Source organism: Dermacentor albipictus, chromosome 9, assembly GCF_038994185.2.
Source record: "Dermacentor albipictus isolate Rhodes 1998 colony chromosome 9, USDA_Dalb.pri_finalv2, whole genome shotgun sequence".
Lineage (NCBI taxonomy): Eukaryota > Metazoa > Arthropoda > Arachnida > Ixodida > Ixodidae > Dermacentor > Dermacentor albipictus.
The window spans coordinates 32503159-32529921 of NC_091829.1; the positions used below are offsets into that span (position 1 = coordinate 32503159).

The 26763-nt window shown below is 44.1% G+C and overlaps 2 long non-coding RNA genes across 2 annotated transcripts in view; one reads left to right on the forward strand and one right to left on the reverse strand.

Moving 5' to 3' along the window:
• Positions 1–5697: 5697 nt before the first annotated feature.
• Positions 5698–26763, reverse strand: part of LOC135912694 (uncharacterized) — a 38756-nt gene continuing 17690 nt past the window's right edge. The window contains exon 5 of the long non-coding RNA XR_010567753.2: positions 5698–5998. This is a non-coding gene — a long non-coding RNA (uncharacterized lncRNA). The remainder of the gene's footprint in view (positions 5999–26763) is intronic.
• Positions 10008–13722, forward strand: LOC139049946 (uncharacterized). Its single transcript, XR_011508670.1, has 3 exons — positions 10008–10223; positions 13029–13103; positions 13574–13722. It is a non-coding gene; the product is annotated as an uncharacterized lncRNA (long non-coding RNA).

Sequence of the window (26763 nt, forward strand, 5' to 3'; positions counted from 1 at the left end):
TAACTTGAACCAAGCGTTCTAAAGAAGTGCTAACCGCAGCTAAATGAAACCACAACATATGCTTAGCTGTCATGTGGCGCTCTTTAGAGGATCTTTTTATATTACGTGTAATTTCCTAATTAAATAGGATAATTTATGGAAAATCTTCAATGTTCACTTTAGGCAGAGTGCGTGTCATTGCGTTGTAGAGGGGATTCAGAAACGACGGTTCCAATTTTGTGTGGCCACGTAAACACTGCGTGATTTTTTTCGGTGTTTTAAGAAAGCTCGCGAAATATGAAATGAAGTCACGTGACTGAGCTCGGGCGTTATCGTATTTGCGCGCTATCAACCATGTGTCGAGACTATCGCTTATCATTGACGACGGTGCTTCCTTTCCGTGTGCCACCGCCGAAGATGCAGACGCACTGTGAAGACGATAACCACAGGCGCTCGCCTTCGCCATGGTCCGCGCGCACCGTTCTTTTGCACGATGTGGTTGGGAGCGCTGCATACGATAGCGCATGAGTGAAGTCACGTGGTATTATTTCATATTTCGCGGGCTTTCTTTAAACCCAGAAGACAATCACGCAGCACTTAGGCCGCCACACGAATTTGGATCGGTCGTTTCTGAATGCCCTTTACAGCGGAGCAAAACGAACTTGGCCCTCGAGTGAATATGAAAATAAAATTGCATAATTCACCTTAGTTAACCAACTAACCAACCGGAATACAAAAATATTCTATAGAGCACCACATGAAGGCAAACTATATGCCTTTGGTTTCATGCAGCTGCGGCTAACCACTTTCTTTTTTAAATACTTCGTTCAAGTTACGTGTAACACCCCGCATGCAAGTAGGGCAGTAGTGTCCTTGCCGCTATAGTCTTAGTATGTCATTTTGTGATAGAGCGTCACAAAACAATTTGAAAGGCCGGCTATGAAAATGTAAACGAATGGCTTTCTAAAAAGAAAGTAAGTGTGACAGGGGCGTCGGCGTACGAGCTTCGATGAACCATAATGTTTCCTGGAAAACCCACTATAGCGAAATATAGAAGTGGTGCCGCTGGTGTATCGTCATCGAAGGTTGACTTACGGAAATAAGCTGCCTGGCGTCATATTCCCTCTCTCTGTCTTCCGATTTATTTTTGTTTGCTTTTGTTTTTTTTTTAACGTGGAGCGTCAGAAGTAATTGATACTCTGCAGAAGGGTTGAAAACTGGGCCAGTTGGTACATACTTGAACGTGTAGTCCGTGTAGTCCCTTGCTGGGACTACACGGATTCTAATAAACCACAGTTGATAGTCCAGTCGTTGTGTCGTGAACTTCTTCTCTTGTCCTTTGTGTTTTTGACTGGTTTTTTCGTTCAACTAATTGATACTCCTGTGTCTGTCCGCGCCTCCCGAATGAGCCTTGGGAGCATTGGTATTTACAAACACTGCGAGCAAAAAAAAGGCGAATAGCAAGCTTACTGCGCCGATTGCAATGTTGTAAGACCTCCAGACACTTCAAATGGGTTAGCTTTCAGCTCGCTGCAACAGCTATCCACGAAACTAACGAAATCTTGTTCAAAAACGTTCGGCAGAAGCACTTAAGACTGCTTACGTGGGAATGCGAAAGCATTGTAGTCGCTTTGTAGAAACGTTTTCGCCCAAGTATTCATCGGTACGTCGTCGTGCACTTTGTAAACTTGCACGGCCTTCCTTTTTGAGTTCCCTTGCTTCGACTTCTGCACCTGCTTCCGCGGGCGACCGCGTTTCACAGATGCCGTTGAGGTAGACGCTTCGGAGTGCATGCCAGTAGACACAGCACCGATAAAATCTGTATCTCAAGTGACACGCAGGAGGCAGCGGCGTGACGTATGTAATGACGCACACATTAGGCGTGCCTACGTTTTACACGCGCTTGAATTGACGTCGAGAGTGCATCGCAGTATCGCCGATGAAATCCGAAGAGCAAGTGACTCGTGCAATGCAGTAACGGAGGCATTGACGTGACGTATGCAATGACGTACGCGTTAGTCACAACTTTAAGCACAACTTTAGTCAGTCATGCCCCTGAGTGTGTAGTTGCGTCCACTTAGTAATATACCTTCAGTTTTGTTTTCCGTGTAATAAAGAACAAAAAAAGAACCACCATGGTGTCGGGAAAGCGCTCTCGTCTCGCATCACGGAGGCCAGGGTTCGATTCTCACGAGAAACGCACAAAAGTTTCTTCTCAATTCTATCCACTTTGACAACAGAAAACTGCCGGACAAATATGACGCCGCTCCAAACATTTTTGACGTGTACTTAATCTTTGCGTCGTCGGCCATTCTTGGTACCCTCTTACAGTCACGCCGCCGACGACAAGACCGGATTATCGCGTAATGCGCCATAGAATATTTTCGCAATAATATCGTTGTTGTGGCAACTTGGTAGCAAAATCAAACGCAAGATTATCGATATTAGCCTGTTGGTGAAGCCACGTATCAATTCAGCTCTTCGGCGAGTGGTTAATCATACAGTCAGATAAAATTATTCAGGCGCTTTTGTTTTTTACTGTTCTTTTTTATGTAGTTACGCTCATATTTATTTGATGGCGAGACAGGGCAATAGCTGTACCAAAGGTTCCGGGTCAGTGATTGCGTAAAGAAGCTCCAAAGCCATGCAACGCCTCACCATTTCACAGGAGCGCTCAAATCTTAACGAAAGTAACGCTCACAATTGTCATTCCGTTCAATGCACTGTAGCAAAATTGAATAACTGTTATCACTAAGTGTGTCAGCAAGCGGACAAATATATACGCCGATTGTTGGTTCGGGTTATAGCCTAAAAAATCAAGGCCTGAAGATTAAAACGTGTATTCACGTTAAATAGTTGCGGATCGTAGCATTACGACTGACGTCACAATAATGTCAATGACATGGAAGAGCATGCGTAGTCCTCACCACAGTGTGTATCATGAAGGCGGCGTAAAAATGTTCGTGTCATTTATGCGAAAAGTACGCTTCGGTACTTTGGCTGCACCGCAATGTAAATCACCGCAAGAAGTAGGCTTCACCATAGCACAGACCGTGGGAAAATTTTTTCAGGCTGATTTGCGCCCATCTGAAGCCCCTCAGTGCGTACGCAGTTCCATTCTTTTGAACTTGGCGCCAATGTTCCTTCTGTCTTTCTTTTTCATGCTCTCGCCGCACGTGTTCCTATTCTGCTCCTTCTTATTGGACTGCAATGGTCACGTAATGTAGCACCCCCTCTACGCCCGATTTAGGGTGGGTAGTACGATGAATGATGTCGACGCGTTGTAAAGCTGCGCAGCGCTCATCACCGGAGAGGCGATTTTAAAAAAAAAAAGTTGTGGTGACACGTGACCTAAAGTGTAGTCCAATAGGAAGCAGGCGAACGGGAGGGCGAGCCACGAGGAAAGGAGAAAGACGGGGAGAAAGTTGGACGACGCGAAGCTTTAAACGGTAGCGCCACATATACAGGGCGAGGCTTATCTTTTGCGAAATCAAGCCTCAAATTTTTTTCCCACGGTCTGTGTTGTAGTGAAGCCGACTACTTGCAATGTCTTGCTTTGCAGTGAAGCCAATGCGCAGTATAAAATGTACGTATTTGTATTGTTTGTAAGTATAAAAATAAAATGATAAGGAGGGAAAGCGTGAAATTACTGCATACCACGCTGTGCTCCTCTACCGCACGGCTGCTGACACTTGAACGACCGTCACTAGAGTGCGCGAAAGAGCGGTGAAATGCCTGGTGTATAGGTTATAGCACATATCGTATACTTATTCATGGCGAGGCGCACCTTTCGACGAAACCGGGCTCCATTTTTTTTACGGTTTTCCCTGTAGTGAAGCCAACAACTTGCAGTGCCCTGTTTTGCAGTGCAGCCAATGGGTATTATATAATGTGCGCATTCGCATTGTTTAACAAAATACAAAAATAAAAGACAGGGAGAGCGAGAAATTATTGCCGCCCACCCTGTAATTATGTACTGCAGGCCTACTGACAGCTAAATGACTGTCACCAGAGTGGGTGATAAAGCCGGGGAATGGCTGGGATATAGCGGATAGCAGAGATCATAGATATATTGATTGTGGCGCTTACCTTTCGATATAGTCGGGCTAAATATTTTCATCACGCTCTTTGTTGTAGTGAAGATGACCACTTGCAGTGTCTTGTTTTGCATTGAAGCCAATGGAAGTATAATAAGTACCTATTTGTATTAATTATTAAAAAATATATATGAAAGGCAGGGAGGAGCGGCAAATTACTGCAGACCACGCTGTAATCTATCGTAGCGCTGCTGATTACTGAACTGCCCCCAGAGTGGGTGACAGAGCACTGAAATGACCTCTGTACAGAGGATAGCAGAGATTATATACATATTCATTGCGAGGCTTACCTTTCGACAAAGCAGGGCTAAAGTTTTCTTCCCACAGTCCTTCCTGCAGTGAAGCCAACTACTTGCAGTGTCTTGAATCGCAGTAATGCCAATGTGAAGTACATAATTTATTTGTAATATTTATTAAAATATAAACATAAAAGGTAGGGAGAGCGGACAAGGCTGTATTCCTCTACCGCAGGGCTGCTGACACCTGAATGATTGTCACCAGCGTTAGTGATAGAGCTTTGAAGTGACTGGTATAAAGAGGATAGCAAAGAGGACATTCAAGGCGAGGCTTATCTTTTCACCAAACTGAGCTATTCTTCCCATGATGTGTGCTGCGGTAAAGCCTCCCTCTCGCAGTGCCTTGTCTTGCAGTGCAGCCGATGCGTAGTCCCGGGGAGCAGCACTACTCTGCGGATCGCTTTCACGATTCTCGTGCATTCACGTCTACGTATGCTGCGTGTTTGCCTCTTCTCTCAGCCACTCCTCGTTGCCACGCTGACATCGATATCAAGGCAGGCAATAGAAGTGGCTAATATTTGGCGGAAATGCACAAGCACTGCTTTGCTGTCGCAATCCATTACGCAACTGGCTTTTCTGATTCAGATGAACACACACACACACTAATCCACCTCCATGACATCATTGCTCACTTCATCTGTTGAGCCCAAGACAGCTGTCACGGAGCAGTTCACCCTGAAGTACGATACGTACAATTCCACGGCCCATTTTGTCAACTGACCCCGCACAGCACTAACACAACAGCTCCTCTTGAACTTTGCCCATTTACTATGGGCGCGGCGCTAACATCAATAATTGCTCTCCTGCGTGATGTGTTGTTTGAACTTTGCAACAAAATACTTACCCGTGCGCGTGTTAAGCAAGCCCAGCAATGAAAACAGCATCGAGCTAGAGGTGAGCGCCCACCAGCTGCCTTCCATCGATGTTCTTGGGGAACAGAGATTCTGCTCACCATTTGACGTCAACTACAACAACAGCACCCAGACCAGCCTATCGAACGCGAAGAGAAGTTGCCCGCGATCACCGCATGGAAGAATTCGCGGCAACAACAGGTCGGATTGCTACAGTTCACCTGTTGGGTTAGTCTGAACTCCAGGTGAACGTCCGTCATTGAGCCACTATGTAGATGCATTTCGCGCAAAGGTTCATGCCTGCAGTTTTCAATGAACGAATACAAGGAACCCTACCTTTGAACGAACTCCTCTCCGGATAGGAATGCTGCAGGGAGTTTGCGAACTTCAGTGAATCCGCTTTCACCTCACTCCAGCAGCTAGCCAAGAAGCGACAATAAAGTTTTGATTTCTTTATTGCATGTCACTTTATTTGATAAGGTACACAACACATGTGTGGTCTCATAGCCAAAGGCTAGAACGGGTACAAAAATACATTTTGGAAAATTGTCAATCCAATGAGACAGCGAATACAGAAATAGCAGTTAATTACAAGGAGATACCAAAACATGTCGCACAATAGAGAAAGAAAGAAAATAAGGAGAATACAGTTACGTTACAGAGAGACAGAAAAAGAGCGAAATGGTTCTTTATGAAGAAAGGAACGGTTGGCAGTGTCTTCTGCAGCCTTTGACGGAGCACGGTTCAGCACAGATATCGCGATGAGGCTCGTCAGCTGGAAAATATAATAAAATAGCAGCATATCACCCTTGAACATAAGCACAGGTGTACAAGGTAAGAAAGAATTACACAAGAATTGACAGAATCAAAAGATACGCTGTGCTATTCTATAGTTCCAACAAACACTTGCTCGTTCTTGCACTCGCCGCACTGTTGTTTCAAGATTGCTGTTTTCACAACGGGGTCTCCAGATCGATCTCATCATGCCTGCTGGTGATTCGGACTAATTGTTCCAGCTGTAGCCGAGTGGTTTCGACGAACGTTGATGAAACTATCTGATAAGCTCCAGGCGAGGTCACTGGTTCGATTCCAGCACATCGCGTATTTTGTCGTAGCTGTAAGTTCGATACTATTACCCATATTTATTTATTTATTTATTACTGCAGGTAATGGGCATGCCGGGCTAGACTTAGACCATGACTATAGGGCAAACATGATCGGCCCATTTCCTAGCTCGTAAATGTCGTTCGAAGTAATAAACCTACAAGTGTTACTGTGAGCAACCACTTTATCACTTATTGAATGCGCTTGATCTGTCAGGGCGCGCACGCATTTTGACCGATATTCATTATAAAAAACAATTAGAAGAATGCGCTTTGACGTGACGAATCAAAGCAGCGCTATCGTGAAACGAAGCCGTGCACTGCAACCACTGCTACACGCCCACCTAATCAGCCGTTGCTAGCCGCGAGATAAGCTCAATGTGTCACTCTCGGCTGAGTGGGTTTACTGAGCTGCGCAGAACGATGCGCATTACGAAAGGGCTTCGTCATGGTGAGTGGGAGGGTAAAGACGAGCATAAGATTTAAACAATACATAGTAAGAAAAACGATCCTCATTCCACGAAGTGAACCCTTATTTCGTGTAAGCCTACTTTCTCTCATTAGTCTCCCAACGCCGATACAGAACTGATTGCGTCTTTTTGAGCGTCGTGTTATGTCAGGCGCTGAAGCCACGCGCTCCAAGCGGCACTATCATGTGTGAGTTGGCAACCGCGGTAGACAGAAGCTTCGAACCAGCACGTGCCATCACTACGGTATGCCACCAATGAGGAGCACCAAGCATTTGCATTCGCACAACTGTTGTGCGCAGTAATTGAGTTAATGTAATCATAAACCGAGTGTTGTCTGCCAGTTTTTTTTTTCTTTGTTTCTTTCTTTTTTGAGGATCGCTTTCAAACACACACGCGTACCGCCGCACGCGACAGGCTGCGCAGACTAGTGCGCATACGTACCACATACTTCTAAAAATAAAAATAAAAAGGCCTGCCTACCGTTCGCGTGCATATGTGTGCTCAGTGTATGAATTGCGCAATATTCCGTTTAGTTTAACATTCGAAGTTTTTACAAAATTCCTTTCGCCATTATCCTAGACGCGCTATCGAATGCTGTTGGTCAGTGAATAGCAGCAAAGCCGTACTCGCTACACATGAAAGCAGGAGGAAGCAAGTGAGTGCGCGTTGAAACCGTTGGTTACGATCTTGGGCACAAATCGTTGAAGACGGCACATCGTCGGGTGGCCAGAACAGCAGGTTCCACGCTAACACGTAACTCCCCCAGCTCAGGATGGCCTTTACAAGCAAACATTTTCTTCACTCAAGCGGCTGCTACTGAGCGCGACGTCGCCGGTTTGATTCCTAACTGCGAGGGCCGAATTCCGTAACAACGACTTTATGAAAGCACACGTATCCGTGTTTTGGGTCTACCTCAGGTAGTCTAAATTACTTGACATCGTTGCTTTAGAGTTACTCGTTTGATTCTGTTGTTCACATTATACTTTTAAGCGTGTCTTTGTAATGTTGTTGTGCTATCTTCACTTTCATGTGATAACGCAGCCTTGTAGCAACTGCACGTTAATCTGTATGTGTTCTACGTTGAAACTGTGTGCTGTATTCAAGAGCGAAGAAGTCGCCTCCGCCGTACTCGTGCGCTAACATCTCCTTAGACCACGTGAATGAAAAGAATTTCAACAATTGCGAGCCTCCCTCCTTATTACTCGTCGCGGTGTAGCAGCGCCCAGGCCAACTGGTAACTGTCACCAAAAAGCCTAAATGAGTGCGGCTTTTTTATCAATCTAGGTCTGTGGCTAAGCCGTTTCGTTGCGGACCACAAGGTACTGAGTTCGAATCTGGACCGCATTGGGGGGCACTGGGTTCAGAATCCAAGAAGTGTACCTGGCAGTGCGAGTATGGTAAACATGCTGCGAAAATCCATCCGGTATTAGACCTTTGAAAGCCAGATTAGGGCTGTGTCTGCAGATCACTTTTTTAAACCTCAACGAAAAATTGCGCGTTTATATGAGCAATGCTAAAGTCCTTATCCGCGTTCGCTTTCATGGGGCCGCGTGAACGTTACTCGGTGGTATTTCGCAGGACCGCGGTTCAGGCCGTAGCAAAACCTACGGCCTTCTATTCTATTTTTTTCGATACACGGAGTACACACTGGTCTGTCGAACGTACCGTAAAGATATGTGTTTAATGGGATGCCAAAGGCCAGTGCTAAATAATCTTAAAGGGAGAAAGCATTCATAAAAACGATCTTTTATTTACTTTTGCGGTGTTAGGTGGATTACTAGAAGAGAAAATGAAGTTCGAAGTTAACTCATTCATTTTGTTTTTTGACAAATTTCGTGCCACCACCATCAGCGTTCATCAGCGTGACATCTTGTGAGCAGCGCTCCTGGCAAGTTGGCGATCCATTACTGAAGTATTACTGCGCAACAGAAAAGACACGGAAGTAAGAGAAGAAAAGAAAAGACATGGGCGTAAAAGAACACATAAATTTCAAAATATCGTTGTGCTATTTGCATCGTTCAGACTCATTAAAATGGTCTCAAAGCTTGCTGGGTTCCCTCTTTGACTCCTTTGGAATGCGATATAGTCCGTAATTACCTGAGCATGTGTTGATGGGCTAGTTGGTTAAGCACGATGACAAAGACGGTGCCGAATAAAACAACACACGAAGAAGGGGGACACGAGACAGCACGTATGCGCCTACGTGCTGTCTCGTGTCCCCCTTCTTCGTGTGTTGTTTTATTCGGTGCCGTTTTTGTGACCGTAATTACCGATGAAAACATTAACTAAGCCCGAGCACATGCCATCAAAAGGTCATGACGTCACGACGAGCTGGCGTCCGCCCCGCAATCGTCTTTTGGCTTCGAGTCCCTTCTGGCTCCGCAGGCTGCTCTCCTCACACAAGCGGTGTTTCTTTTTGTTTTTTATTACGGGAAGATAATTTACTAACATAGTTCATGTTGTTTGTACGGGATATGGCGTTATTAGTACGGCCTCGGAGGCACGTTTGCGCGCATTAGGTGTGCTTCGTTGGCTTCTGAGCCATAATGACAGTAATTGATAACGGTTAACTTAATCACCACAACACCCGCCGTGGTTGCTCAGTGGCTATGGTGTTAGGCTGCTGAGCACGAGGTCGCGGGATCGAATCCCGACCACGGCGGCCGCATTTCGATGGGGGTGAAATGCGAAAACACCCGTGTACTTAGATTTAGGTGCACGTTAAAGATCCCCAGGTGGTCAAAATTTCTGGAGTCCTCCACTACGGCGTGCCTCATAATCATAAAGTGGTTTTGGCACCTAAAACCCCATAATTTAATTTTTAATCACCGTAACAGAAAAGTGTACGGGAAAGCTATTGCCAACAAATAAAAACAGGAGGTGCACCAGTGGCATTAGCGCAGTGGTTAAAGCGCTACGCTGCTGCGCACAAGGTCCCGGGCTCGATTCCGACGTGGGAGGAATGCAGGAATGCTGGTGTGTACGACGCATAGCATGCTCGTTGATGAAACGTTGAGTGCACGTCGACGCTGTTAAAAAAAAAAAAACATTGGGACGTTCGCTACAGCGTGCGTTATAAAAACGTGGTGTTTTGGCGCGTCAGCCCCGCAGAATTACTGTGATTTTTTTTTTTTTTGAGCAAGCTTGCCGGAAGTTGGGTTTGCGTGATTGACAACTTCCGTCCGCTCACATTGCAAATGGCGTTCGAACAGCGGAGGGCGTCGGTCCGCAACCTTGCCTTCAGGGATGTAATATTGTTTTGTTCTTTTCTGCGGGCGTATGGGTGTTTTAACGCTGTTTTACGAGAAGACAAAATCGGCACCATCAGCGCAAGACGAAACGAGCATTCGAGAAGCTGCGGATTCTAGCCGGCGTTCGTGTAAGAGCCTGAGCACTACCGGCCATGGGCGGAACAAAGACGTCGACGGCGAGTACCATTCCAGTCTTTCTTCCATTATTTTTGTGGCGTATCACTTCTTATAATGCGGTTGCTAAGCTTTGCCACTTGTTAATCTACTCGAAGCAAGAATATGAGTCAGATCCATTCGGCGCCTCTCAGATTTGGGGTGTTGTGCGGTTGCAAGCATTCGTAAATTTGACGGAATGTATTGCGTATGTCTGCTCAGTTAAAGTTTGAGGACCATTCAAACGAGTGTGGAGTGAAATGAATGCGAGAGAGACAGTGCGCTTGTAAAAAATAAAACTGCTTGGTGTATTCATCGATAAAATATTATTCGCTGCCTCATTTCCGTGTTATACGGTGGCATCTGCCTTAGATTTGTAACAATAATGAAAACAAAGAAAGGTGGTGTTCCTGAGAAAATAATTATTACTCGGCACACTTCATACAAGTAGTGGAAATCCTAATTTACGCATTAACTGTTGATAAAAAAAACTACAGTTTGATACAAAGCAATGGAAGGCTATTTCATGTGTAGAATAATTTGTTCGTTTAGCTCAGGGAATCCAACTAGAGAAACTAAATTTCACTAATAAAGAACACCTTGAAAATGCCTGGTTTAATTGCAGAGTTGATGTCAGCTAAGTCTGAAAGCACAATCCTCTGCAAGAAATTCTGTCGCCAAGCTAACTTCCGGAATCGGAATGTGCAGGGAAATGCTTTGCCGTTGCAGTGAATGCGTTCCCGCAGCCAGCGTAAATACACACTCGGAAATAATTTATTCTAATAAACTGTTACACTTAAAGCATGGCCTTACTTTTATTGTAAAAACAACGTCCCCTTACACTCACTTAAAAAGCAATTATATATTGCACAAATTAATTTTTTAATTAGTTGTTGCTCCAGAAAAATGTATTATATACAAGCAATAAATTGCCGTTTAATTAACCCGATAATGCCCAAACACAGGTACATATTAGGGAAAATGAAAGCAACTCCTTTGCCTTTTTTTTTCTGGCCATCAAGGGTACATAACTACAATAAAGACCGAATAATTTGTTTTAGTAAAGGCTTTAGTAGAGTAATCATTTATTTAGTAAATAATGTCTTACACTATCCACGGCTGAAACCTTGCTCCAGCGCATTAAAGATGCTAGCATAGGGTATGAGTTAGGTTCTTTTGCTTAAGTTTAATTTTTGAGCTTTGAAACTCAGCGCCTAGTATAAGGGATGCGTTGTACATTACGTGGCTTAGGCTCAGCTTTAGGAGATAGTAACTGCACAGTCAAGTCTTATGAGCTATGACACTCACATGCACACAACTGTACGGCACATTCGCACGATCGATAAGAAGAGTTAACCACTCGAATTGCGTTTGACACATAAAGTTGACTGCAACCGACACACAAGTGAGGCCCGCGAGCGTGCCTTTCTTTCAAGCCGAAAGACTTAACTGCCTCATAAACCCGATGGTCTCCGATGCCACTCATCATCCCTCAAAAAGGCAAAATTATTTCATCATCAGCCTATTGTATGTCCACTGCAGGACGAAGACCTCTCCCTGAGGTAGAGTTAATTCAGGTACACGAAACCACTTCCTTTGTTGTTAAGGCGAAGTTACTTAAGGAATAATCATTTAAGGTAGCGTCAAGTAAGGTACTTGAACTGACCCATGACCTTTAGTCAGAGAAAACGAGAAATAACTGACAACACATTCGAATGAAAATGTGAAGTAATATATTGATTAAAAAATACTGAGCCCAGTGTTAAAGCTTTATTTTGCTAGCGTACCAGAGCGCATGCCTTCTTCGTTCACGTAATTATGCCCGCAGTCGTTGTAGAGGCGAGTCAGCCACATGTATTGCGAGTGCAGTATCTTACAGAGAACAAGGTAGCCAGGTAGCGCTGTCAGTGTGTTCCATTTTCCGTGGTATAGCAACATCCGTATCCACCTAAAAGGCGCTAACAATAGCACATGACTTAAATCACTCCAGCGGCAAAAGTATGTCGTCATATGTGCGACAATAAAAGCTTTCACGCCAGACCTGCTGTCGCCGTCGTCCAAATGGAACGTCTTCATTGGCTTCCCGGCCTTCTAAACACACTGACTTAAATATGACAAGACACGTGCAAAGTTTTCGCAAAGAGCCGGTTTCTTGAATCAGTTATGGTTTGGGAATCTCAAATAGGGACGTTGTTATATAATGAACTGAATATGTACTGGAATACACCCGTGTGCTTAGATTTAGGTGCACGTTCAAGAACACCCACTAGTCGAAATTTCCGTAGTCCTTCACTACGGCTTGTCTTATAATAAGACAGTTGTTTTGGCACGTTAAACCCAATAATCTAATTTTTTTAAAGATGTACTGCAACTAAGTTCTGCAACATACAAACAAGGCCTCTGTTTTTAGTTCTGGTGGCGACTACAAGTTAAAGCGCACGCCAAATAGCCACAGGTGGCAAAAGATTGCTTACCTCTCTCCTTCTCTTTCTATCGCAATTTTTTTTCTCAGAACGGCAAGTTGGGCGAATTGGTAGGCTACCATCGTCCAAATCAGTGTTTTTTTTTTCATCTTTTCACCCCCCCCCCCCCTTTGATTTCGACAAGTTTATGGCACTGGGACGTTGCCTTTGCTGCAATAGCGGATGAGGTAGCCTGCGCCAATATATTTTGCCATATCTCGGTGCACGTTGGTGCGTGCAAGAGTGCTCACGTGGTTTCGTGTACATCTTTAGCTTCTGGCGTCAAGCCGGAATTCACGCCGCTTTTATGAGAGACTACATAGTAACTGGAACAATGCTGGCCACACTGGCTGCTCATTTTTGTAGGACATTACCCTGGCTTGTGGTGCGAACAACGCGAGCGCGGCCGGCCGGATCAAGCTACGTTTCCTAGCCGATGAGGTGAGACCAATTCTTGCACCTGCTTTGACATAATTCCGCACAATCGAAATTCCACGTAGCAGCTATGCAGAGTACCTTCCACTCCTTTTACTGTAAGACGCTTTCTTTTTCCTGCTTGTGAAGTAGGCTTATCAACCAATGGTCGAAAACCATACAGGTTCCAGTCCAGTGCAGCATTCCACTGAATTTGATGTCAACGTGTTAAAATTCAAAATAGTTCCAATCACTTTTTCTGACTGCTGCCGTTTCCACGTGCTTCAATAGTATCACAGTATCAGGCGATGTAGCCTGCACTAATATCGCGGCTTCCTTTCGCGTTAGCTGCCAGTTTTCTATTCGTCGGTGCATGTGGTTCAGCACAAGAGTGCTTACCTGTTTTCGTGAATAATATTAGCCTATGCTGCCAGGCCGCAAAATTTTCAAAGTTGCCCCCAATTGGGTTTATGAATCCTTGCTGCTTGCGCTTGTAGGGCTTCCCCGTGGCTCATGGTTCGAACAATGGGAAAACGGACAGCCTTTCCAAGTTCCGCTTCCCAGGTGACAAGGTGAACACAATCCTTTACATTGCTTTCAAGTGAAGTAATTACACTCATATATATTTCGTGTAGCAGCTCTGCGATGTGTACCTTTCCTTGATTTTTGCTGACACTCTTTTTCCCTGCTCGCGATGTAGGTGTATCAAGAGTAAAGCAAGTGCGTTATAGCTGCTTCTTCAGTGCAGCACGCCGCCGAATTTAATGCCGGCATGCTTAAAATAGGACCTGTTGGTTTCATATTCCGAAGCGCAATTCACAATTTATTCAAGGCGCATTCAAGGACTATTGCAGACAGCTTTACGTTTCCCTACGTTTTGTCATAGTTTTTTGCTGGTTTCTGCCGTGGCACCATCGGCAGAAAACATGCCGAATCGGGGTCATGCAAAGAACGACAAAATTCAGCCTTAAGAAAAATGTTATGCAGGTTCAATGCACATGCTGGAATTTCTTTGAAGCAAAGGTTCATATATAAATGCCAGACAACTATCGGCGATGCTCACAATTGTTTATTTCATGCGATGCAACCAGTAAATTTATGCGATGTTTATGCAAGAAGTTCACCTGGGACAATTTTTATCATTGTGAACTACACTATTCAGAAACTATTACGAAATCCAAACACCCACTAAGGCAGATGCACAGTCTGAGATGCCTCTGTAGTGAGGTCACGAGGGCGAAGGCGATGTGCGATGCTTATCGGGGGAAGAATGCTGGCGACAGGTGTGTGCACAGAGAACTAGAACACATTTGTAATCGCGAGAAATTTGGACACGGGGAGACACGCTTAATCTGAACAAGATGCAGTTCGGTAGCTTTGCGTGTGTAGTCATGGAAGGTCATGTACCCTTGATTGTTGCGGCTGCCAGCCTCGCTGCTTGTCTCACAGTAGCCGAAGAGCGATATTATCATTATCGGAAAAAAAAGTTTCTTCGGTGTTCGTCAATGCACTAGGCTATAATTTTCAACACTCGAGATTGTGTTGTCTATGCTGCAATGTTAGTTAGACCGGTGTATCGTATTAAATATTGCTTCTCCCCGTGCCTGCTACCTTTGTAGACGAGCCGTGAAGATTTTCTTCGTGTGCGATATGTACATTCGCTCTTTTGTTAACTTCTGTTGGCGACTTTCGGCCTCATGAAGTCACCTTTTAGAAGTTAATTCAGGGTGGCAGCTGTTTGTTATTATTGACAAACCTATAATAATAATAATAATAATAATAATAATAATAATAATAATAATAATAATAATAATAATCAGCTGTAGCGCTGTGCTGTACATGACAAAAAGATTAAGACACAGCGACGTTGACATGACAAGACGATGGCTATGTCATTGGTGGCATGACTACTTAACTGCTGTGGAAGGGAAAAGTTGCTAACTTTGTACAGAGCATGCATCGTCATTGACCATGATACTTAAACAGCAGCGCAGGAGTGTGCGCTGTGGAATGTTTGTTGTTGCGTCTTCTAGCGAATAATTTTTTTTTTTGCCTCTTTCATCCATTTTCATGGAAGGTCGTTGGTCGGGGTTAGGACTCGGCCCTGAAAACGCTCGTTGATTCGGTCGTTACCATAGTCATTCAGTCGTTCATTTGTTCGTTCAGTAGTTCGTTCATTCAATCGTTCGTTAGTTCGTTCAATAGTTCGTTCGGTCTTTAGTTCATTGGTTAGTTCCCTTTTTCAGCAGTTCATTAGTTGGTCCATTGGATATTTCGCTCATTCAGGCTTTTCGCTTATATTGGAACTATTATGTGTTAGTTTCTGCAAAAGTACGTAGTCATGAACGGAGGTCATAGTCACCATCACACCGTCGTCCCATCAGGCCCAGCACACTCTGAAGTTACAGTGATCGCCCCAGAGGGAAAAAATCAACCGCGGAGTGTTCCAGCATGAAGTGCCCAAATGGAGCTACTGTAATTTTGTCGTATACTTCTATTCGTACTTCTTCTGTTAAGCACGCCCAACGCGGCTCAATATTTCATTTATAAGTGTACATATACAATCCAACAAGCACAGCTAACATGTTAATTTTTTACAAAAGTAGGCCAGTGATTTTAATAGAGTTCTGCTATTAAAATATGTGCTTTATTACTTGCATAAATGTTTCAGGTCTCACTGACGTGAAATGAGCAACAATCCATAAGATAAGATAGTATCTCAGTCAATTTATGCGTCCGATATTCGAGAGCCGCCACTAAGCGAAATTGTTTAAAGATGATGAATATTATCAGCTGCGATATTTCACAGGTATAACGGCTGAATGACTTCCGTCGTTATTGATCTGGCGAGTATGGCCGCATAATGACGTGTTTCTTGAAAAAAAAGAAAAAAATGAAAAAAAAGATGCACTACGTAAAAGGAAAATTCATCGCTGCAACCGAGCACAGTCTGCTTGGAGTCTACCGATGATAGCGGATTACCCTGCAGCCTTTAGCCCCATGCACCGGTGAGTAAAAAATCAGTGCTTCACGTTTTCAACTTTGAATTTTCTTTGTGTGCAAGGCGGATGACATAGATTCTCTCAGTAATTTCTTATTATGGTGGTTGCTCTTCAAAGTCAATTCAAACGAGGCTCAATTTGCTTTGCCACATAGCTAAAATTCCTAATACGGAGTACAGCATTAATAATTAATAGTTTTTTTCATAAATGATGCACCGCAATAAATTCACTGCTAGTTAAGGGCCAATTTACTTCCGGCGAGGGAGTTAAATTTATTGCATTTGAGAGAGAAAAAATATTGCTAGTATCTGGTATAAACAACTGTCATCTAATCGATGTGTGACTACATATAAGCACAACCGACACAAGGACACAATTGAGAGAAATGCACCCGCAATGCAGTGTCGTGTCTGTCTAATCTTTTCTGTCGTGGAGCGTTTTTGTGCACTGTTCTTAGTCAGATATGAATCACAAGCTCACCCACATTTCCAATATAATAATTGAGGGTTTTGTTTTCTTTTAGCTCTAGCCTCCAAGACGCTGCTCATATTTTTTCACCCGTTTGTATTATATTGTCTCTGGACGCACAGTTCAACGGAGAATGTGTCAACACCGGATATAATATCAAGGGCCAGAATCCTCACAAGGTACGTTTCTGAACACTTCAACTAGAACCGTGATTTGTTCATTTATTGGACAAACTTTTGTTTCACCATTTCTTGCTTGCCTGTTTGTCATGGCTTCGTCATTTCTCTTTTCAGGAAGACGGACTAAAGAGAGATTACTGGTGCGCAAGCTGCCGACGCCAAGCCATAAGAAGCTCAACGGTCACCATAGTGACAAGAGGTCCTCTTGAACTAGGTGCCTCACCATGAAAAGCTTGCAAATTTGCCAGATACAGAGGTGTAAGCCCTAACAGGAAAGCAACAGTCCAAAATGATGTATCGTACCGAGCGGGAATGCTAAATTTTGACATACAAGTTACTTGATTTTAAGGTCGTTTTATGACAAATGGAGGAGTAACACGTTGAGTCCCAACTTGTTTTTTTCTGGTCACCAGAACGATAACACGAACAGAACAAGATTAAAAGCTCGTACTTCCTAATGCACAAACTCTGTCATCTGCTCTTTGCAAATCAGCTTCGCGGGCGATAGTACGGGGTCGTCCTTTTTGAAAGGGAACACGCGAGCGCGTGGCCTGTGCTCTGCGGCGGCTGCGTAGAGCGCCAGTCAGTGGCAGCAAGAGGAAGCACGTCCGCTTTTGGCGTCATCTATTGACGGTCAGAATGACTAGGCATGGCCCATTGGAAGCGCCTACTGGACTCCCTTCCCCGTATTACTGATGCGCAAGGAGCGGGGCCTGCAGCTAGCAAATCGCGCTCGCGCTGCAGGCCCCACTCCTTGCGCATCAGTAATACGGGGAAGGGAGTCCAGTAGGCACTTCCAATCGGCCATGCCTAGTCATTCTGACCGTCAATAGATGACGCCAAAAGCGGACGTGCTTCCTCTCGCTGCCACTGACCGGCGCTCTAGGCAGCCGCCGCAGAGCACAGGCCACGCGCTCGTGTGTTCCCTTTCAAAAAGGACGACCCTGTACCATCCCATGCTCCCTTATAATTATAATTTCCTGCAAGAAAATGCAAAGCAATTTACAACGATCAAAAGCGCTCAATAAAGTTCTGAGAAAATGACACTTCATGGTGACTGAATCTCTGGCACTCACTCTTACATTGCTCAGGAACAGTTAGCATGAAATCAATAACTAGGTTGGCCCTGCACAGCAATAAAAGACATGTTAGAAAAGGCAAACTCAAACTACTGGCCTACTCCACATTTAAAAAACGACGGACTAATACAATTTTTCTGTTCAAACAGAAGATGAAAATACTGAGCACTATGTGCTCCCAAAAAGTTCATGAAATATACTCGCTGAATAGTAAATGTGGCATAACATTCAGTGGACAGTGGACGTCCAAGAGAAGCCTCAGGGTTGGTACTTCCCTTCATCACGACCACCACAAATATGTTTACTTGTTGAAACGTCAGCTCCAGGCTGAGGCTTCCCTACCTCAGCTCTGTTACTCGGTTGAAGCTTTCATCTCCTTGCAAGCTTTTTACGTTGTATGAATAAAGAGTTTTGTTGGTCAACATGAAACCGTTAATTGCCTTTTCAAAGATACGTTAGCATTTGCTGTGCTTGCTTATAGTCTCCTTGTTTATTCACTCAATCTTTGCAGACATCCTTGTGAGCACTGTTGTCTCCACAACGTTCCTTATTTTTCTATGAGTACTCCACTTGTGTCGAAATCCTTCCTGCCGCACCGAAACACTAAATGTTCAGCGTAAATATCAAGATAAGACAATATGCACTGGAAATGTTACCATGAAACCTTTTCTTTTGCTTTGTTTTTTTACTACACTATGTGCTTTTTGCCGATCTGTTATAGAAAGACTGGGACATTGCAATGCGAGCTTGCTGGCACTTCATCTTTGCCGATCACTTTTTGTTTTTGTTTTTATGCGAAGCATATTACGAGAGCTCAACCCAGCTCCTCAGGCGCGGCGGTGTCGCCTTGAAACCACGTGACACCGTGACGTCACGACAGAGGAGAAGTGGCTTTGGCTCAACTCTTGCAAGACGGGCTGGGTGGGAATCGAACCAGTGTCTCCGGAGTGTGGGACGGAGACGCTACCACTGAGCCACGAGTACGATGCTTCAAAGCGGTACAAAAGCGCCTCTAGTGAATGCGGTGTTGCCTTAGAAACGAGCTGTTTCTAAGGCGTGCGTCTCTTGCTCAGGCGCACATTTCGTTGCCGCGCCGAACGCTGCTTTGCTCGACGCTCACCGCGTCCAATGCGGGGCGCGTAGTCGCTGCCCTGTAGCCCATTGTCTTACACCCCTTGGCGGGTCGACGGGAACGCTGTCGCGTTCCACTCTTGAAGGCGAAGCAGTAATGCATGAGTTGTTTCTTCGTCTAGCCGAACCAAATATAGCCAAGCAACAGCAGTTCACCAGGCTAAACAGTGGTTCAACAACTAAAATAAAGGCTAGTATGCTTCGCATCCTGGGCTTAACCTTACCTAAGCCACAGCCATTTTTTTTACTCTAGCTGAAATCGTAGAACGCAGACAATATGTGTAAAGTTTGAAACACGCCAAGCAGTACGAGGATAGCCTAGCACAAATGTCGTTGTCTGAAGCTTTGTTCGACCTGATTTAAGCGCAATGCCTAACACGATGAGAAAAATTCGCGCGATTTCAGCTTTCCATTCTATTAAATAGGTGGCTGTCTGTATTTGTGTATGTTGCAAAATAAGTTACTTACAGCATGAAGTCCACCTGACTTTTACGAAAATTGTGATCGTGTAATGCTTCATTCACTATTGACAATAAACAATACAAGCTTACTTGTTCGAAGACTTTTTTTGCCAGTTGAGGCCTCTCGGCCTCCTGGCACCATAATAAAGATATCTTTTGCCATATTGTGACCACGGTCAGTAAGCAGCTATCGCGGGGCGCCATAAAGTCAGATGATGTCGTGCAAGAGAAAGTGTGCGAGGTCAGTGGCACAATTGGTCGGGGAGAGCGCGTGTGATGTCGTATCGGGTGGCGTAATCAGTTGCAACGGCTACCCATTTGTTGCCAGAGGATGATGTGGTAAGGCGCCGAGGAGATATAATCTAACACAGAAGAATGGTTCCACAAGGACTGTGATGCGACATAGATGATGCGTTACAGTTTTCCTGAAAGTAATGCAACACTAGGCTATCTATTGGTCATATTTATCAGTACGTCACCATTCTAAACTTGCTGGATAAAAACGTTGCGACTTTGCTAGTTGGTAAAGTAATAGAAATACTCTGACAGTGCCAAAACGGGCAAATATGTATAAGCGACGCGCGCGAACATAGCACAATTTTCAGGCAAATAAATGAAAAAAAGAAGCAATATAAGCCTTTATCATCATTCTGGGACACTTTAACTAGTTGTGCGCTAGAGCAACCTCCTCCACGCTCACGTACGACAAAACCGATCATCAAATCTCCTTTATTCACGAGTCTTTTCGCTTGTGCTAGTTCTTGCTCAGACTGACCCCATTGTTTCGTCTGGTTACCCATTGCATCTCATAGCGTAAGTCGCCAAAGGCGACCTTAAAAATGGAAGTAATATATATATATAGGAAGCTAATCAGCAGGAAGAAAATTATAGCTGTCATCATCCTTATCAATATCATCATCAGCGTATGTCGTTCTGCTAGCGCATTCCAACAATCCTTGTCTTGTGCCATCTGATCACATGTAACATTTGCAAACTTCCTTGCACCACTAATTCCCTGCCATAATAGACATATGGCGCTTGAGTTCATCATGTGTTAGTATCGCGTGGGTTGGGTTATGCTGTCCCCTCAGGAACTGTGGTACCACGGAATGGATAGCCTAAGCCCTTCTTTACAACCTACAATCTCCCCTCTTATGGAGACTTTAGTCGTTATCCTCGCCTTTTTCAGAATTATTCATTTGGTCGGAGTTGGCGTTACGTTCGTGTCCTTCACTATCGCTTAGCTGTGTTTCCTCTACTGTCCATCATTAAGTCTCCAGCAGCATATTAACGTCTTGCCAGAAAGCATCACGACCCGCACATTCGCATTTAAGCTGGCCTTGCTGTATATGATTTTACGTAGTTGAATAACTATCATCGAGCCGCGGACAGTCAGGAGTACGGAAGCGACGTCTCGGGTGATCACTTCTCGAGTGATCACAATACCTCTCACGCAATAAGCTGGAACTTTTACAAGAAATATTTTATGCTTACTATGTCAAACGGTTTCGAGAAATGTATAAATATTCTTAAAATAAAATATGTGTTTTCTATTATAAGAATAAGTTCTTTTTCTTAGAGCAATGCAACATCGGTAGAATATATTTCTCTAAAACCAAGCTGATTGCTTGTTATTAAATCATAATTTTCAAAAAAAAAATTAGAAAGCGCATAGATAATTTGCCCTAATCCCTTGGAAAGCAATCGGTGAAATGTATATGGGCCTATAATTACTGGGAAGTTAGTTAGCACGTCCTTTATGAAGAATGACGACATCCGCTTTGTTTCATCTTTGATGGAAAAATACCGGTACAGAGAGACAAATTATAAATATACGTTAGAATTGGACAAATAACATCATACAGGTTCGCATTTGCTGAACAGTAGGGTCATGTCCACTTTCAACAAGAAAGGTGGAATGGTCGTTAAACTTGTCAGTTAAGTCTCTACCAGCATAGCTGACACAGTCACTTGTAAGACAAAAAGTTGAATGAGATCGTGCAGAGCTTAAGAGCATGTTTATTCTACTCCAGAGAATCTTCTGATCCCTAATCCCTTTGGATTAGGCTGAGTGATGTTGGTTCTTAATTTCCTTAATGTGACGTTTAGTTTATTGAGGAATTTTTTGGAAACTATGAAATAAAGGGAGTCACAATTCAGCAATAACTTCTGGCATATCTTTTTCTCCTGGGAAACAATCTTAAGGATTCGGGACATTATCCATGGCTTACGAGTTTTCTTTGATATACAAGCTTCTTTTGGTTTACTTTGAAGTGTGATGCTGTACATAATAGACGGTAAAGCTTTCGTGTCCTCATCTTTTTTACCATGCTTCTAAGATAGGCATGTCATGTCCTTTCTTCTTTTCTTTCATTGGTGCCGAAAACGAACCGCACGAGATGGACACGGTCGTGTCCTGCACCCATCTGTCATGCAAATAAGATGCTGGCCTTTCGTGTGTCATCACCGAGTCATGCGTCAGTGCAACCTGGTGGCCAAGAGTACGAATCAGGCTGGCAAGGTGAGCGCTTCTAAAATGTGACGTATTGAGTCGTAATCTTTCCATTGCTTTTCGCTGCTGCCAATTGCATTTAAAACAATTTCACACACAAAATAATCGAGTATGCCAATGCTTCTTGTATATCTTAGCAATGAAGTGTGAACATCATTATCAGTTCACGTTATGTCCACTGTGGGACGAAGGCTTCTCCCTGCGATCTCCAATTACCCCTGTCCTGCGCGAACAGATACCAAATAGCGCCTACGACAAAATCCCAACAATGTTTATTTTGTAATTTTATATAAAATTTAAGCAAGCAAAAATTGGTAACTAACGATGCCACAATTATTCTACATGACAGATGCTATTACTATCAAAAATGCAGACATGGAGCTCATACAGTGAAGCAGTGCATCAAGACCCCGGCACGAAGAACGTAGCAGACGTGCGCAGCCTAATAACCGAAAGTTCACCTGAAAATAGCGTGAAAGCATCTGCACGCTTCAGAGCTTGTATATGGCGCTGCTTCCCGATTAACTTTCACTTATCGGCAAACGATCACCTTGTCTTCCTGTTTCGGGCGCGCCGCTTCAACGGCTACTTTTATCACTCCAGAATCCCCGCAGTGAAATTCGTCTTGTCCAGGTAATCCGCTTTCCTGTCGTATAATCTTTGGTGAACATTTGTCCGTATTACCCTCTGTGGTATCTCCATTTTTTCCTTCCTCATAATCTCTGAGTTTCTTTCGTATATTATACTGTAATTTAAAGCTGCAACAAAAGGAAACACATGTTTCCAGGCTCCTTCCTGATCGGCAGTAACCCAAGCTAATTCGGCGTAAGGCTGCCACCAGTGCTTGCCATTGGGCATTATACTCAATGAATACGCCCATTTCAAAAAAGAGAAGAATTAAGAGTACAAGATTATGGTGATCTGGGGCCCAGAGAAGTATTCAGTATGGCGCGAAAATACTTGAGCCCACCGTCTCACTCCTGATACTATATAAAAGATGACGGCACAACGAAACGCCTTAACACAAGAATCTTACAGATAGCTGCGGTCTACTTGTCTAAAATTGTACCTCCTAAATATTGTGGTTAGCATTCCTTGGGAACTTAACCCAGTTTTGGATATGTTTGTTTCTCTGTTGGTTTGTTTATCCGTATCTAACCTGTTTTACACCACCTTGGGTCACGGTATTCCGTAGGTAGGACAAATCGGTGTTGAGTGAATATGGTTCAAAAGCAACCTTCGCACCAACGTGTGTCAATGGATATCTGATTTCATGTGCCGCTCCTTAATGAAAATCTTTCAGGTTATTCTGAGTCACCGTGTATCTGCCGCTCATCGGTGAACCTCCTTTACACTAACCTTGGTTACTGGTTATGTGCGATTAATCGCCCGGGTGGCATACGCTGGATTTGGCGTGGCACTGCTAAGTCCGAAGGCGTGGGATTAAATCCTGACAGCGGCGACCGCATTCAATATCCTTGATGTCAACTTGGGCAACTGCAGGGGCATAGAGTTTTTTAAATAAATACTCTAGAGGGAAATGTGGCGCTAGTGTCTACGGGGCTTCTCCTGAGCGTTGCCTCAACCTACATGGGAATGATGGGAAGTACAGGCTTCGGATTGACTTCGATCTTTAGACTAGCGGCGTTTGCTTGCGGCGCAGTAAACGAAGCTATACTCAAATATTATGGTGTAAAACCTAATTTTATTTCTGCAGTGTCTTTCATAATGCGCAATACGTTACATAATCTTTGTATGACTGAGATCGAAGCACGATTTACTATGGTTTTCACCAGGACACACCAGGGTATGCATTCTTGTGCAATTCTGTTCCCAATTTAACGCCAGAGAATAATTATTTATTTATTTTTACAACAACAATAACAACCACCGTGCATGTACTTATAGAAAAATACTCAAGTACTTATGGAAATAAAAATATTGTACTGTGAGAAAGTGTTGCGCCCTTGATAGGAATGCTACAACTGTCGTCTGCTACGACGCCTGCTCGCTGCGAACGCGAGACTTTTATCGCAGACGACAGGCACTTGCGAACTCTCTCACTCTTTCGAAAGGCTGCGTCAGCTGTAACGATTGCTGAACGTCTTCAAGTACTATTAAGCACATCTGCTGCAGTGCTAGCTAGGACGCTAGTGGCCTCCTACGAGTATGCCTCATTTTGTTTTATGTTGACGTACCGCTTCCGAAGCGTTATGGCGTAGATTGGCACTAACCTATTTTGCGACACTATATTACAGCCAGGAAGCAGCAACCTTTCCTACCACAAGTAAGTTTGTGTTCTCAAAGTCCTAAAACACACATTTCAACGAGCACATCAACAAGCAATTTCTAATGAAGCCCTCAAGCAAACATGATTGTCAAGCCACTAGAAGTTGCTGTCTATGACTTGTATCAGTTCTTTGCTCTTCTGAAGTTTCATAAAGCACGTAACGCTACAGCACCAAGCTAACACACTTAACAAACCAAGATCCAAACGGTCAAAACATGTTCTTTCAACGTTGACCATGCCATCGCTTTCTCGTCAGAACTTCGACACCATACCATGACACGAATCGTCCCACTGCAGGTTATAGCAATTTCGCTTGGAGCGAAAGCAAAACTGCAAAAAAATACTTGTAGACTAGTTCGCCAGTCAATAGAATGCCAATCCGTAGCCTGTACTTCCCATCATTCCCATGATGGTTGAACGATCGCAGCGCCAGATTTCCCTCTAGTTATGCTAATATGAAACTCTATGTGCAGGGGTATCTGCCACTTGGAAGTCGAGGAAGTCACTGCATTTCAGTAGACGTATGTAACGCCTGCTTGGGTCACTGAGCTGTTTCAACGGCGCGGTGTCTTGCTACCTGCCCTGCAGACATGGTGGCCAGGCCTTCTAGCAAGATAGTGTCTGGCAGCCCACACCGCGGACCTGTTGGCCAACTCTTCTAGCAGGTTGATGTCTTGATCCCCACCCAGTCCATCTGGTAGCCAGCTGATACGGCGGCCTGGTAACTCCCTTCCCGGCCTCATGATGTGGTGGTCAACTCTAGGAACCTCGTGTCTTGATGTCCACCATGTGGATATGGTGGCCAGCTGATTTAGCCACCTGGTAACTCGATTTCCGCACTTAGAACATGGTGGTCAACTGTTCTAGAAGCGTGTTGTCTTAATCCCCAGCCTGCATGTATAATTGTCAGCTGATCTAGAGGCATAATATCTCGGTGCCCGCTGTGCTTACCAGTTGTCCAGCTATTGTAGGTGTATGATTTCTTGCTGCGCGCCCTGCATACCTGGTGGCCAGCTTTTGTTGTTGTCTCCTAGGCTGGTGATCAGCAGATCACGCGTACATTAAGGAATATGAGGTGCCAAAAGTATTTTTTCTATCACAATTTCATAATGAAAAAAATACAACTTGGTCGAGTTGTTTAACATACGCAGCTTAAGCGTTTGTTATCTTCGTCCTTTTCGAGATATTGATTTGTGCCATTACTTTGTATTTGAAGATTGTATCCACCTTAATAACGGGCGATGTACGCTGTATCGACATTGCAGGCAGAATTTGCGTTGGCTGCCTTTTTGCCACGAGCTGTGGATGTGGTTGCGCGAAGGAGTGCTCACATGCTTTGCTGAATAGTTTTAGCCTTGAACGCGCGAACACAACTAAACCGCTTTTTTGAAGATACCATGAATTGGATCTATCAATGATCGCTGCTCTATTATGGATGGCATCCCCGTGGCTCTATTGGTTCATACAACGCGGGGACGGACAGCTGGAGCAAGCTTCCTAGAACACAAGGTGAGCAAAATTCTTGTGACTGTTTTGAATTATGCTCTGATAAATTTTGGTGTTTCGGCCACAAGAAGTGCCATCCGCTGGTTTTTCTGTAAGTGCTTCCTTTTTTTTGTGCTCGAAAAGAAAGGCGAATCTGTGGTTAGACAAATGTACTACAGCTGCCTCTTCAGTGCACCCCGTACCTGAATTTGTTGTCGTGTAGATGAAAGAAACAACATGTATGTGCCTTATTCCCAAACGTAATTCAAAACATGCTGATAGTATTCAGGACATACTGCAAGCAGGTTGACATTTGCTGATGTTTAATCCCGCTTTTTATCATTGCTCTCGTGGCAGCATTACTAAAAAAAAATTGTGATACGACGCACATGTTCTATTTGGAGTGAGTCTATTCTTAATAAATGCTTTACAGCTAACACAATTGTTAGATTTCACCTTATGCATTGATAAATCCACGCAATATTTATAGACAGCCTTATACTTGTACAACGTTTAGACTTGTGCACTACAGCGTTCAGAATCGCTCCGAAATACAAACACGAAATCAGGTGGATGCACAGTGTGAGGCGTTTGTGTAGCGATGTGAACAGGGTGAAGGACACGTGTGATGCTTGTACAGGAAATAATGCCATTGACAGGTGTGTGCACAGAGAACTAGAACCTGTGCTTACCAGTGCTGCTATTTTGTTACCACTTTGTTTGTTTGTGTACCTCGAAGGTGGGTTTCACATTTTCTTTACCTGTGTTTACCCGTCATTGAAATGTATAGTCTCTGCGTTTCCTTTGACATGCTAATTCTGCCGACTGCGCTAATTGTACACCTTTATTTTTTCTCTCTATAATGCCCACTCTTGTATGCGCTGCATACTTCGTGTTTCCATTATGTAACCCTCCCCCCCCCCCCTAGTGCAATGCCTGAATGGGCGAAGTATAGGCCTACTAATAAATAACTAAATATTTGCAATCACACGTATACGGGACACATACGGGGAAATGGCAATTTTTAGAAAGCGCTGTTCGGCAGCTTTGCGCAAAGGGTCATTCAGGGCCATGTGCACT